The following is a 15,781-nucleotide window of genomic DNA, read 5'->3' on the forward strand; positions in this document are numbered from 1 at the left end:
GCATGTGTGGATGGGGAAGATGGAGTTCTTTCGGAAGAAGAGTAAAGGGGGAAAAGCACAGGTCCCCTGGTATCCACTCTGTCCATAATAATCACAGCTTAAATGCGATTGCTTTTAGATTGCTTTTTCGATGCGCTTTTGCTGTGTAGATGCTCTCTTTCAGAAGAAGATTTTCAGAAGATCTCTTCTAGAAAATATTCTTCCAAAAGAAGCCTGCAGTCTAAACATAGCCTTTGTTGTTTTTGCTGAAACAGATTAACATGGCTACTCCTCTGAAACTTGTAACCTACATATTAAAGAAATGTATATGCGACTGTCTAGGAAGGAGTACAGTAGAAAGGGATCTAAGGGTTATAGTGGACCACAAGCTAAATATGAATCAACAGAGTGATGCTGTTGCAAAAAAAGCAAACATGATTCTGGGATGCATCAACAGGTGTGTTGTGAGCAAGACACGAGAAGTCATTCTTTCTCTCTATTCTGCGCTGGTTAGGCCTCAGTTGGAGTATTGTGTCCAGTTCTGGGCACCGCATTTCAAGAAAGATGTGGAGAAATTGGATAGGGTCCAGAGAAGAGCAACAAGAATGATTAACGGTCTAGAGAACACGATCTATGAAGGAAGGCTGAAAGAACTGAGTTTATTTAGTTTGGAAAAGAGAAGATTAAGTGGGTCATGATAACAGTTTTCAGGTATCTAAAAGGGGGTCATAAGGAGGAGGGAGAAAACTTGTTCATCTTGGTCTCTGAGGATAGAACAAGAAGCAATGGGCTTAACCTGAAGCAAGGGAGGTTTAGGTTGGACATTAGAAAAAAGTTCCCAACTGTCAGGGTAGTCAAGCACTGGAATAAATTTGTCCAGGGGGGTTGTGGAATCTCCATCTGTGGAGATATTTAAGAGTAGGTTAGATAAATGTCTATCAGGGATGGTCTAGACTTAAATTGGTCCTGCCATGAGGGCAGGGGACTGGACTCAATGACCTCTCGAGGTCCCTTCCAGTCCTAGTATTCTATGAGTCTATGCTTCTTTATATGCTTTCAAGATTGCTAGAATTAGAGCGGGCCCTTGTTTTGTAACAGTCTCCAATTATTTTAAAGTAGCTTTGAAACTGTACAAATGACTGTTGTTAACTAAGACCATGAAACACTACACATGTCTCTAGCATAATTCATGGTGTTATATTACCTTTCCAATTCTATGTGTTTCACTCTCTTTGTAGGAAAAAAGGTCTTATAATATCTGATTTTGTAAGACTGGTTGATACAGGTATATTGGGACATACACTGAGTACTGGTTAGTTTGCTCCAGTAAGCTACTTACTTCTGGACATCACTTTCTGTGTGTCCCTCTGCATTGAGTTCCTTGGCCATCTTTGCATGCTTGATGGCTCAAGCTGTAGTTTGTCTATCAGTACCCTGATAGCTGCTGAAATGTTCAGTTTAAAATTCATATAGTTTTTACGAAGTCCCTCCACATTCTCTGATGCACTCTTTTAATCTCAACATCTTTTATTATTAAGGCAGTATTCTCTGACCCCTTGCATTATATATAGAATTATAAATTTTCCAGAACTATAACCATTTAAATCAATGCAAATTAGAAATTTTAAAATCCGTAATTTTGCACAACTGAGCACTTAAATTGATAAAAAATTAGAAATAAACCAATATTTCTCAAATTATAAAAAAATAAAAATCAGATTCTGCCAAGCTTATCTGCACTGGAGATCCCATTTATGCATAATTATGAAAATATCAATGTTCCCCTAAGAATGTTCACAAATGTTTTTAAAAATCAGGCATTTCACAGAACTTTGGTCCTCTAATGAGTACAGATAAATAATGTTAGACATTGTCGAAGCAAGTTTTTATACAAAAGAATGTGTGTTGTGTATTTTTCTCTCTTCCATTTCCACTCTCTCTCTCCCTTTCCTACATATATTAATTATGGCCAAAATATTTTGAGCTTTGGGGAATGCTGCACAGCCTATTTGCTCTCCCAGCCTTTTGAGAAGGAGATAAAAGGTGCATAAACTGTTGGTTCTGATAGACTGAATGGGTGAGAGTTTATAATATGATCTTGTTTCTGTTCATAATATTTTATATATGTTTCAGACATTATGTGACACCTAAAATGAAGGAACAAATTAACAGCATAGTTGCTTACGAACATGTGGGATTGATCTTACAATTTGTAGTGAATCAAATTGCTTGAAGGGGGTTGATAAACCTATGGCTCTCCGTCATGCTGCAAGAAATAGGCAACTTTGAATTTACAGTCCTTAAATAAAATGTAAGGCTCCCCAAAGAGCCAATACCATTTGCTGTGCTTGTGCCTAAAACCAGCTTGCCTTAAAAATCCAAAGGTGTGGCTGATATTTTGTTATCCACACCATTACCTATTTCCAGAAAAAAAAGAGCATGTTTTACTACATGTGCAGTTCTCAGAAGTGTCCTTAAAGAGATAGTAAGTTATGGAATGATAAACAGAGAAGTACCTATTGAACTGTGGTTAGTGGATATTTTAATGTTCAGATTTCTCTAGCTATTAACTGCTTTACCATAAAATATGTTCCAACTATAACAACAAAATATAATATATTAATAAAAAACAAGTTAATCAATAGAGCAGCAGCAATTGTCTATCGATAAAGTTCAACACTTAGTCATAATTAAGTCAGGAAAAACTGATAGATCTAACTGTAAAAAATTGCATAAATTCAACAAAGTAAGTAACCAACCACCTTTAAATCATCAAATTGGTCAACTCTGGCATTGACTTCAATTACTTCTGTTCAAGTGCACTTGAAGTATCAATTAATCTCCCACACTTAGAATGTACACTTTTTCCAATTATCAAATTAAGATTTAAGTTAAATCAATGAATGAAATGATAGGTTAATTAGATTTAAACCACATGAAATACAGAATGAGGAAGTGTGTTCATGCAGATTGCCACCTGGGTGCTATAGACTGAACAAATTACCAAAAGTATTAGGAGTGAGGATTTGTTTTTGCATACATTTATATTATGTTTGTATCACTGAAGCAGCAACTCTTGGTAGATAGATGGGTACAAAAAGCATAGGAAAATTACAGGCTTGTATTTTTTCTAAGGGCACCAGGTGTTTCAAATGCCACCAGAAGGGTGCTCCAGGCAATGCCATGCTGTCCAAAATAGCTTGGCATAGATTAACTGAAAGCTTTTGTGTCTCTGCTGATTTTGATTAAGAAGCAGTGTCAGAACTCCTTTGGGCTTTCCCTTGGTACACTGTAGCAAAGGGATTTTTTAATCATAGCTGCCAAAAATATGTCAGTTATGATAATTGCATTTCTATTTAAATTGGTAATTTAATGAAATTTTTGAACCAGGATGTGGAGTATAATGTCATCTTGCCTCTGCACCCTTACCCCACAGCAATGTTCTTTGTGTTGGAGACAATTAAAGGACCCAATCCTACAAGGTACTGCTTTGCCTTCAGCTCTCAATTAAATCAGAGGGTGCTGAGAGCTTTGTGTGGCTTAGCACCTTGCAGGTTTGGGCCCATTGGCAGCCCTTTTTTCATTTCAAGGACAGAGTCCCAGTTTTAAATAGATTGAAGAATGTTGAGCTGTACCAAATTCCATGTCCTAATGTCGGAAGCACACACCATTCCCATCATGTATCAGAAATACTGCACAATCTGTTTGTCATATCCTTAATCTGAGCACATTGGATTTAGTTTAGTGTTTTATACTTCAACAGCTTCTATATTTTATATGTGCTAATGAGATGTAGGAAACAAATCCCTACCTACTGGATCTTTTCTATTTCTTTTAGAGAGGCTAGATGAACCCAAAACTTTCTGTCTGCCACTTTTTTCTTTTTCAGGGCATATGCAGGAGCCTGGCAGTATCTGCATATTGTAGTCAAAGTAATTTTCCTTTGTTAGGAATGCAGTGTGCATGGACATTTACATAATAAAATACTTGCACGCATAACAGATGGTGAAGAGGCATTCATTTTGCTACATGTTGGAAACATGGTGCTATTCCTTGATCAACTCATTTCTCTTACTTTTGGCTACAGATGTCTTATCAGCTATTAAACCTTGGGGGTTATTCAGCTGGTGAAAGTTTGAACACAGGCAAAAAGCTGTCTGTAGAATTTTCCTGCTTCTGTCAAGAAAAAATGCTGTGTTCTTATGGGGATTCTGAGTCCGTCAAAAGTGGTTTACACTGTCAGAAAAGTAAATTAATTCCTTCTATTTGTGTCACCTGTTGAGCTGAAATGACCATTCCACCAGGTCCTAAATATCTTTCTCTCTGGATTCTTGGTAAGAGCAGAAATCAAGAACAGAAAGAACTAACCATGTTAATGCTATGAGCAGTCCTGTGGCACCTTAAAGACAAACAATTTTATTTGGGCGTAATCTTTCGTGGGCTGGAGCCCACTTCATCAGATGCATAAAGTTTAACAGAAATATATTCATACATACAAAGGTATGAGTGTTACATTAGTATGAAGAGGACCGTTGTTTATGAGGCCAGTTCAGTCAGAGCATGTCTACACAGCAATTACACACCTGCATCAGGCCCAACTTGGGCTTGTCAGTCTCTGCTGCAGGGCTGTTTCACTGCACTGTAGAATTCCAGAATTGGGCTAAAGTCCAGGTTAGGACCTGTGTGGTGGGAGTGTGCTACAGCTGCAGGTCCAGCACAACCCCAGAAGTCTACAGTGCATGAAAAAACCATGCAGCCCAGGCCCTGGGACCCCAAGTCACCCAGCCACGGGTTTTTCTTTGCTGGGTAGACATACTCTTTAGGGTCTACTAGCTGTTGCTTTCCAGAAATCTATCTGTAAGATTACATAATCTGGTAGGTTGGCTCATGTTTGTTAAAAATGTCCATTTTATTTTTAAGGCACTTTTGAGCAGTGTCCTTGGTCTATCTGGAAACATGTGAGTCTAGAGAGCCAGTCTTCAGAAAGAGTCACTGAACACTGTACCAAAGCTCTCTCCTGGCAGGTATGCATCACAGTATACTGTTTCATTATATAACAATTAAGGCATGTGGAGCTTGATTGAGCAAAGTGCTGAGTACCCAGTGGGGAGAGACAGTTTTATGGGGCTATTCCTGTTTTGCAGCAGCACTGTATGTTGGAGAGTTTTTAAGCCTTCAAACTTCCTGGCAAATGCATCTTACGGGTGAAGCCTGTAATCTTTCTCTCAGGATTGCATCCAAACTTTGTGACCTCTAGACTGTACAGTGGCAATGCATTCAAAATGGGGTATTACTTACATACGAATGTAAGAATGGCCATACTGGGTCAGACCAAAGGTACATCTATCCCAGGATCCTGTCTTCCAGCAGTGGCCAATACCACATGCCCCAGAGGGAATGAACAGAATAGGCAGTCATCAAATGATCCCTCCCCTGTTACTCACGCCCAGCTTCTAACAAAGAGAGGCTATAGGATGTTGCTTGTAAGCTAACGCTGAAATCCTGACACTAACTTGGTTCATGACCTTCAGCAAAGTTGCTCAAACCTTTCTGAGGCTCAATGTCATCATCCATTAAATGGGGATGTTGTTAATGGGGCCTGGATCAGGGCCTGTTGTTCTAGGTATTGTACAATAATACTAGTAGACATTCCTGAACCAAAGAGCTTATGGTCTGAAAAGACAAGTGAGAGAGGCAGGGTTGAATTAGGGTATAAACATGGTTGTGACAGGGTGAGGCAACCCCGTCACTCCTTCACGCCGGGGGACGCGGGCGCTGACAATGGGGCGAAGTACGCCACCCGGATGGCGACAGGGTGTAGGGCCAGCTGAGAGGCCGCAAGGAGAAGAGGCCCAATTAGTGGTGCCCCGCGCCTATAGATGGAGAGTAATGGAACTGGCGCATGACAACCCATGGGCGGGCCACTTGGGAGGGGAGAAGACCCAGCAGCGGGTGCTCCAACGGTTTTATTGGCCAGGTATATACCAAGATGTTAAGAACTTCTGCGCCTCATGCCCTCAATGTCAGCTGACCGCTAAAGCAAAGGTCCCCCGGGCCGTACTAGTACCAATGCCCCTGGTAGAAGAGCCGTTCAAGCGGGTGGGATTAGACCTCGTGGGCCCCCTAGAGCGAACCCGGAGGGGCCATCAATACATTCTGGTGGTAGTAGATTACGCCACCCGCTACCCCGAGGCGGTAACCCTCCGTAAAACCACCGCCCCGGTGATAGCAGATGAACTAATGAGAATGTTTTCCCGAGTCGGCCTGCCAAAGGAGATTCTGACCGATCTAGGTCCAAATTTGGTGTCGCGACTGATGACGGAATTATGCAAGTGGCTATGGGTCAAATAAATCCGGACGTCAATATACCACCCCCAGAGGGATGGCCTTGTGGAGAGATTCAACCAAACGTTGAAGGCCACAATGCGGAGGCTGGCGCAAGATGACCCCCGCGAATGGGATAAACTACTCCCTCCCCTGCTCTTCGCCGTACGAGAGGTACCACAGGCTTCAGTAGGATATTCCCCCTTTGAGCTGTTATAGGGGCGACGCCCCCGTGGGATTCTGGACCTAGTGCGGGAGGGGTGGGAGGAACAAACCTCGACAGCACTAGGAGCCGCCCAATACGTGATTAAATTAAGGGAGAGGATGCGGACGATCGGCCGGTGGGCTCGGGACAACTTGAGACGGGCGCAGGAGACACAGGCCCGCCATTACAATAGGGACACTCAAGCCAGAGAGTTCAGGCCGGGAGACCCAGTGTTAATCCTGCTACCAGTAGGCGACTCCAAATTAGTAGCACGGTGGCAGGGACCGTTTAGAGTGTTGTGAAAAGTGGGGGAGGTGGATTACGAGGTACAAGTGGAGGATAGGAGATGTCGAAAACAAATTTATCATGTGAACCTATTGAAACGTTGGGTACCCCGAGATAACCCACAGACAGAAGCCCTAAATGCGGAGATAGAGTTCGGGACGTGGAGAGAGGAGGAGGTGCCCTGGACCGCCAGCCCATTAGGAGAAGACCTGAACCCAGTGCAACGAAGACAACTCCAGGAACTGCTAGAACGATCTGCCACCAGGCTGATGAGCAAGCCGGGGAGGACGACCCTCGCGTGCCATTCGATAGACACGGACCCTGGGCAAAAGGTACGAGACCCCATACGCCCCGTGCCCCGTAAACTGTGGGAGACCGTCCAACGGGAACTCCGTGATATGATTCAATGGGGCATCATAGAGGAGTCCCGGAGTGAGTGGCACAGTCCAATCATGTTGGTCCCTAAGAAAGATGGATCAGTGAGATTCTGTATCGATTTTCGTAAAATCAATGCAATATCCAAGTTCGATGCATACCCAATGCCGCGGATCGACGAGCTCTTGGAGCACCTTGGGCAAGCTAGATACTTATCCACCATCGATTTAACAAAGGGTTATTGGCAAATCTCGCTAGCACCAGGAACGAGGGAAAAAACGGCATTCGCGACCCCGTTTGGCTTATACCAGTTCGTCACAATGCCCTTCGGGCTCCACAGGGCGGCGGCCACATTCCAGCAACTAATGGACCGGGTCCTCAGCACACACAAAGATTATGCAGTCGCATACATTGACGACGTCATCATTTTCAGTGACTCTTGGGGAGACCACCTGCAACATTTGGACAAAGTCTTACAGACGCTCCGGCAAGCAGGACTAACTGCTAACCCCAGAAAATGCCAGTTCAGCAAGAGGGAGGTATCATATTTGGGTTACACAGTGGGGAACGGGCAGCTACGTCCATTACTAGATAAGGTAAGGGCAATCAGAGATTATCCACGGCCCAATACCAAAAGACAGGTACGGCAATTTTTGGGTCTCGCTGGCTACTACTGGTGGTTCATAGAACACTTTGCCTCAGTGGCCGCCCCCCTGACAGACCTGACTAAAAATAGTAAACCGCAACGGGTGGTATGGGGGCCCCGAGAAGCGCAAGCTTTCAAAATGCTACGTAAGGCCTTGATAACTGAGCCGGTGCTGCAACAACCGGACTTTGAAAGGCCATTTGTGGTGCAGACCGATGCATCAGAGGAGAGGCTTGGGGCAGTACTAGCGCAGGAAGAAAAGGGGGTCGAACACCCAGTGGCCTACCTAAGCAGAAAGCTATTGCCCCGGGAAAGACACTACGCCACCATAGAAAAGGAGGCACTGGCGATTAAGTGAGCTGTCGACTCCCTACGTTATTTTCTTCTAGGCAACCACTTCATGTTGGTGACCGACCACGCACCCCTGAAGTGGATCCAGAATATGAAAGACACCAATGCACGAATACTACGCTGATACCTAAGCCTACAACCCTATTCTTTTGAAATAAGGCACAAGCCAAGTAGAGACAACCAGAATGCAGATTGCCTATCACGAGTGCTGGAGACGAAGCAGGAAAGGTCGGCAAGTATAGGAAACAATGACGAGGGTGAAGAGTGGGGAGGGGTGGAGCAACCCCTCCACCAACAACCACCTGAGGGAACAAACATGAGGGAAAACGGCAAGGGTGAAGGGAAAGTCATACGAAGGGGGGAGGCGTGTGACGGGGTGAGGCAACCCCGTCACTCCTTCATGCCGGGAGACACGGGCATCGACAAAGGGGGGGAATTCCGCCACCTGGATGGCGCCGGGGTGTAGGGCCAGCCGAGAAGCCGACAGTCATCCGGGTGCGACCGGGATACCCGCTGACGTCAGCAACGCGATGGCAGGGGGAGGCGGGGCACCCGGAAGTGAGCACATGCTATAAGATATGGCGGAGGATAAAAGGGGTAGGGAGGCAGCGCAACAGGGAGGAACAGCACAGAGGGAGGGGGATGCCGAGGAGGTAAGAGGGTTCCCGGTACAACGGTGGAGGTGGGCCGTGGAGTAGGCCCACTGGCGGGGTTGGCAGCGACCCAGGGCGGGTCGTGGAACCAGAGAGCAGGCAAGTTTAGGGGCAAGCCCCCACCTGCTACCATCAGGAGCATCGAGTTCCTGGTGTTAGGGCCCTGGGTCGGGGTCCGGAGAGAGGGTGGGCCCGGACCCCTCACCCCGCCACCAGGGCAAACGATATTTCGGCCGGGGCGAGCCGTTAACCAGAGTACGTTGGGTAGGGGGACCCCCCAAAAGAGGGGGGTGACTTGTGACAATAGGTCTAAGGTCCCTGTTCCTGGAGTCAAGAATTGGCATCAGAATCTCAGATTTTATTAGAAGAAAAAAATTAAGACCTCACACATATGAAGAAAAGCTTGATTATGTGAGGCCATGGCAAAGGTATATGCCCAAGCCTGTGGGCAGCCTACAACATTACTTCCAGGATGTATGAACCCTGTTATTAATTTTACAGGATTCTTAAATCTGAAACATATTGTTCTGGAGGCCCCTAATAACACTCCCACAGCTCACGACTCTGTGAGTGTTCCATTGCCAATCCTCCACCTGGGTGGCGGTAGCAAAGCATGACGAGTAGAGTCACAGAGAGTGTATCTACACTGCCATTGAACACCAGCAGCTGGCCTATATCAGCTGACTCGGGCTCACGAGGCATGGGCTGAGGGACCACAAAATTCTAGAGTAGCCATGCAGGCTTGGGCTGAAGGCCAGGCTCTGAGACCTTTTCCCCTTGAAGGGTCTTTGAGTCTGAGCACCAGTCTCAACACAAAGGTCTACACAATATTTTAACAGCCCTGTGGCTCAAGCCCAAGTCAGTTGACACAGTCCAGACAGAGGTATGTATTTGCAGCATAGACCTACCCAGACTCATGCTTTCAGGCTAAAAGGGACCACCACATCATTTAGGGGTGGAGACAGAGCTAAGGAGAGCCCCATTTTGCATGTATCCAGGTCCCCTGATTACCTTAATTTGTCCCTACAATGATGGACAGAGGGAGACATATAGAATGTATGATATAATTTTGCAATTGAATATTTCAGTATTCAAGACTTTCCCCATCTGCTCCTGAGTCTATCCCTTACATGTTAATCGACTGTTTTGTATATTTGATGGCAGATTAGGGCCTTGAGAAGTGATCTGAAAACAAAGAATGATATCCTTCTTTGAGACCCATGGACAAGATGTACTAGGTGGTGTAAGTACCAAGTATTGTTATTAATATTATTGTTTGTAATTGTTTGTGAAATAGCTTTTACAAGCCTGCTTGAGTCTATGAGTTTTCATGAACTGCTTGCAGCAATAGTTCATTCAAGTACTAGATATTTAGAATAATCTGTACAGACTGTGTGATCAGTCACCTAAATTACACAATATGAGTTTTGTTCCCTGAGTGGATTCTCAAAGATAATCATCAGAGCATTGGGTCTTCCATGCAGACAGTGAGGGACATTTTAGAGACACAAAACATGGCAGATCAGCAGGCCTTGGAACAAGTTAGGATATCTGAAATCTTTGCTGCTTTTATTTTGTCCAAGAAAGCTTAGTACAGTAAAACTCCATTAGTCCGGCATCCAATGCTCCGGGACTCCTGAGGGTCCGGCACCATCAGGAACCCGGAAGTGCTGGGGGAGCCAGACAGGCTTCCCCCATTCAGCTGCTGCTGAAACTGACCAGCAGCTGAATCGGGAAGCCGGGAGCAGAGCATCTGGAGTGCTACCGGGTTGGTCTCGTAGCGCTGCCCCTCGGGGCTGCGGGACCAACCCGGCAGCACCCCAGCTGCTCTTGGGGATGCCTGGGGCAGAGCAGCTGGAGTGCTGCCGGGTGGTCCCCAGCTGCTCTGCCCCAGGGGTCCCCGATTCAGCCGCTGCTGAAACAGATCAGCTGCTGATCTGTTTCAGCAGCGGCTGACTTGGGGACCCCTGGGGCAGAGCAGCTGGGGTCCTGCCAGGTTGGTCCCGCAGCGCCGTCCTTTGGCGCTGCAGGACCAACCCGACAGCACCCCAGCTGCTCTATTGCAGGCATCCCCGATTCAGCTGCTGCTGAAACTGACCAGCCGCGGCTGAATCAGGGACGCCTGGGGCAGAGCCAGACTATCGTAAGGGGGGGCTATGAGGGGTCTGGGGTGGCATCCCCTCCCACCCCACTCCAGAACCCTCATAGCCCCCCCTTCTGATAGTCCGGCATATCTGATAATCCGGCACCCCCTGGGTCCTAAAGGTGCCGGATTATCGGAAGTTTACTGTATCCACCAGCAGCCAGCTTCACCTTCCATCCTCCATGCCTTGTGTCCATTGGTGGCCCCATGGACCAGCTCTTTCTCCCCATCCCTCCAACCCCCCACCTGTGCCTCCTATCTGCAACAGTCACTGTTCTGTGGCATGGAGCAGGTGTTGTGGGGGAGCGCAAGGAGTCATGGTGGGGCATGCTTGGAACTGGTTGAGAGTGGTGAGTGAAGGTGGGAACTTAGAAAAAGGGATGTGGGGAATATAGGGCCTGGGATGAAGCCTTCCTGAGTGCCAGGAATCTGGCCAATAGTTTCAGGGAGCTGGTTTTTGAAAATTTCTCAATCCTATATTCAACAAAACACTCTGTTTCAGGTATTTACCACATGCCTAGATTGAGAAAATGCCCCCCATTTATTTATGTAATATCATTCAGAACAGTGATTGCTCCTACATATTTGCACATTGATGGATAACCATGTAGTTGCAGGGCTAGCTATGAAGTTCCAAATCAGGGGTAGATCTTGTCCTCAGACATTAATTCCTTTGTGTTAATATTGCTCTGCAAACACTGGACATACCAAGCTCCATATTCTGGTAAGGTAATATGCACAAAGTGTCTCCAAGCAGGGGGATTTTCTGTTGCTCAAACCTCCTCCCTCCTTCAACTTGTCTTCCCCTCTACTCACTGCTCCTCAGAATGAATAGTTACTCAGTTATTACTTTGCAAATCACAGGATTTCTCATTCCCTTTTCTCTTCCTGCCTTCTAACACTTTGCAAGCATACAAACTAATCTAATGGGGAGAAGGGGTTAACAGGGCATAGATAAAAGAATATATAGAAAAATTCCTACATTCATGGGAACGAAAAAGCTCCTCCCATAAACATTTATCTGGGGGAAAAGTCATAATCTGAGACTGTGGGTGTGTCTAGACTACAGGGTTTTGTCGACAAAAGTGGCCTTTTGTTGACAAAGCTATACCTGTGTACATAACTATACATAACATCGACAGAACTTGGTAGTTTTGTCGACGGTGGTAAACCTCATTCTATCAGGAATAACTCCTTTTGTCGTTCTGTTGATAGAAGGTGTTATTGCATCTACACTGTCCTTTGCATCTACACTCTCACGCCTACAAAGCAGCTTGCTTTGTCGACAGATCTGGATGTAGTCTAGACACACTTTGTTGACAGAAGCTTTGTTGACAGTATCTGTCGACAAAGCCTCTGTCGACAAAAGCCTGTAGTCTAGACGTACCCTGTGTTTGCATTGGAAAGTACTGTCGACATTCAAATGTTGCCAAAAAGAAAGTTGCCAAATCATGTTTTCACTGCCACTCTCTGTCAACATAGCAGGACCACGTCGTTTCCAATCATCCCCCATTGACTGAAAAAGCAAAACATCTCCCAGTACATTCTATTGATATCTCTGTGCACATCAATGCACAGATTTGAACATAATGCAGACCCAGGCAGGGCTTATCTAGCTCACAGAAATACTGCCTCTGGCCACCCCATGCCACCAGCACACCCCCTGCCCAGCTGCAAGAGCAACTTCCCATGTCTCTATCCACCCCACACCCACCCTGCTGCAATACACAATTTTTTGCCCTGTGCCACCACTGACATCCCAACCCCAGCTTCAACAGAACAACTTACTGTCCTGCATGGCCACCACCCATCCCACCCTACCCCACCCCAGCCTGGAATAGAGCAACTTACCCTGTGTTTCTTCCCTTGTTTCATGCTCCATTTACAGTTGCTGAGGGGACTTGAAAATGATTTTTTGCTGCCTGGCACACAGGTTGACCCTGCTGTGAACCCCTCTTCCTCATCTGCTTCCACGGCTTCACGAAAAATTTCTGGATCTGGGTTAGGTCCCATTCTGACTGTGCTATGGGAAGTATCCACAGGGTCCTTGGCTGTGGACATGGAGTCCCCACCAAGGATTGTATCACGTTCTTTATAAAAACACCATGTTGTGGGTGGAGCATCAGATTGGCTGTTTCCATGCTTTGTCTTCTGGTATATCTGTCAGAGTTCTTTTATCTTGGCTCTCAATTGCTTCATACCCCTTCACACAAAGGCCTTGAGAAATGTGACTGGATGTGTTCCAGTTTTTTTGGGTCACTTAGAGCTGTGATTGCACAGATTCTTTATCCCACACACTGATAAGATCCAAAAGTTCTGGGATGATCCAAGTAGGAGAGCATTTAGGCTATGTCTAGACTAATGCTTTTTTCGAAAAAACATCTTTCGAAAAAGAGCGTCTAGATTTCACTAAGCAGATCGAAAAAGCGATCTGCTTTTTCAAAAAAAGAGGGTCCAGACTGCCTAGATGCTCTGTCAAAAAAAAAAGGCACCGGGAACCACTTCTGCCAGGGCCCTTCCGGGTCCTGCAGCATGCTCTTTGCAGAGACGCATGTCACCTGGCCCGCAAAAGTCTGCCGCCTTGGGTCTGTGTCCCGAGACGTGCTCGGAGTCAAGTCGGGCCTGGGACAGTAGGGGGTTGGGGAGGAGGGGGAGCTGCAGCTTGGTCTGTGATGGCAGGAGGTGGGGGGGCAGGGGTTGAGGGGGACAGGGATTGAGAGAGAGGAAGAGGGGGCAGGGAGTGAGGAAGAGGAAAGGGGGCTGGAGCAGGTTGAGCGGATAGTCCCACAGATTGCTGTCCGCTGCTGGAGGAGCTCCTCCAGCAAGTGGTTGTGCCACCAAGCTTCTTTCTGCGTCCTCTCTGCCATGGTCTCCTCCATCCTTTTCAGGGCCTTAACATGCCTGCTCATGAGGTTATTGTAGACCTGCCAGTGCCTGCAGTTACTGTGGGCCCGGGTGTGTAGTGGCAAAGATGTCACCCGCTGGTCTGCTCCAGCAGGTCCGGCTGTGGAGGATAAGAGGGAAAAGTGGTCACTTATGCACACACTGTCCCTGCTTTGATCAGTGAGTAAGTCCTTGGAACAAGGGATGGCAATGTTCTTACTGCAAGCCCCACATCTGGCCTGCCCGGTAGCCCCGGCTTCCCAGGGGCCCCAGGGTGGCTAGGGCAATGTCTACCCTCCCATCCCCACAACACCCCCACCATGGCCATACAGCCCAGGGAAGTGTCCAGCCATAGTGGGTCACAATATGTAGGACACGGGCCTGGAGCAGCTTGGGTCTCCCAGGGCCCCATCCACCACCTACCCACGGCAGCACTGTCTGCGAGAGCGATTGTTGTGTCACTTGTGCATACATGGCCGAGTGCTATGTGTGACACTTGGGGTGGTCTTTGTGGTGTCATGCGTTCGTCCTTGTGACCAGCCTGCTTCCTGCAGTTCCTAGCGGGAGGATGACAGCCCTTCCTGGGGTCAGACATGTGTGGGACCCTCCCCGAGCTGTGAGCAGCTGCCCCTATGTGCTCTGGGAATGAACGTGCTTACACATGCACAGAGAAGTGCAATCTGTGCAGGAAGAACATGACATGTGAAGATTGGCCTGCATCCCCTGTGCTCCCACCTCCTCCGTTCTGTGTGTGTGGCAACCTGAACGCACTCACCTGATGTTCCCTCACCAGTGTCAGAAGATGCCTGCGAGGCCTCCTCAGTCTGGGGGACCAGCTCCAAGGTCAGGGTGACAAGACTCAGGTTGGGGTCCTCCTCCTCCTCTTCCTCCAGCAGCTGCTGCTTCGGGTTGTCCTCAGCCACCTCCTGGCAATGCTGGACAGGTTCTGCAACCTAGACTGAACAAGAACTGATGCAGAAAGGGGTTCCCCACCACCCAGAATTTTGTCCAGCTCCTGGAAGTATGCGCAGTGGTGAGGCACTTCCCCAGAGGTAGATCTGCGCTCACGGGCCCTGGCATAGCCCTGCCTGAGTTCTTTAGCCTTGACCAACACTTGATCCAAGATTCTGGGGTAATGGCCTTTTTCTGGTAGCCCCTCAGCCATGTGGGCATAGATGTCTGCATTCCGGTGTCGGGAATACAGAGTCTGCAGGGATTCCTCCTCTCCCCAAAGTTCCAATAATGTCAGGACCTCAGGCCCTGACCAGACTGGAGCTCGCTTCTTTATGCCCCTGAATGGGTCGTGGGATGGCTCCCTGGAAGGTCCTTGGGATCTTTGGGGGGTCTTGTGTTGTGCCATGGTTCCTTGGCAGAGATGCAGGGAGACCTGTGTGGTCAGTGGTTTCCTCTGGCTGCCTTCCTGCCACAATGGCTGCCCAGGGTGCCTGTGCCTTTAAGACATGGCTACAGACAGGAACAATAGAGGTTTTTCCTGCAGATGGCTTGTCCACCAGGGCTTTTCCCTGGAGGTCTGGTTTTTTGAAAAAAAACCAAACCCCGCATCCACACATGCCTTTTTTTCGACAGATCTCTGTCGAAAAAGGCATTCTTCCTCGTAAAACTAGGTTTACTGCTGTCAACAAAACCGCTGTGTTCTTTCAATTACCCGTAAAATCTCGAGTATAATGTGCACCTATGTATAATGCGCATCTGCCTTTTAAAGGTCAGAATTCCTGAATAAACTAAACTCTTATCTATAATGCGCATCCCCATTATACTCGAGATTTTACGGTAGGCATAGGAAGGAAGGGACTCGCACCTGCCTCAGGACCCCCTGCACAGCTAAGCTCACACCTGCCGCAGGGTCCCCTTGCCCAGCTGAGCTTGTGCACACTGAGCTTGCACATGCTGGGGGGTGGGTCTCCCTCACTCAGCTG

At 47.3% G+C, this 15,781-nt stretch overlaps 1 long non-coding RNA gene across 1 annotated transcript in view; it reads left to right on the top strand.

The window, feature by feature from the left end:
* The window catches only part of LOC106731784 (uncharacterized), an 86,046-nt gene that overhangs the window by 60,944 nt on the left and 9,321 nt on the right, over positions 1–15,781 (top strand). The window contains exons 2-4 of the long non-coding RNA XR_001368050.4: positions 4,900–5,003; positions 8,204–8,393; positions 9,983–10,061. This is a non-coding gene — a long non-coding RNA (uncharacterized LOC106731784). The remainder of the gene's footprint in view (positions 1–4,899; positions 5,004–8,203; positions 8,394–9,982; positions 10,062–15,781) is intronic.

The sequence above is a fragment of the Pelodiscus sinensis genome, chromosome 1 (assembly GCF_052426305.1).
Source record: "Pelodiscus sinensis isolate ZL-2025 chromosome 1, ASM5242630v1, whole genome shotgun sequence".
NCBI lineage: Eukaryota > Metazoa > Chordata > Testudines > Trionychidae > Pelodiscus > Pelodiscus sinensis.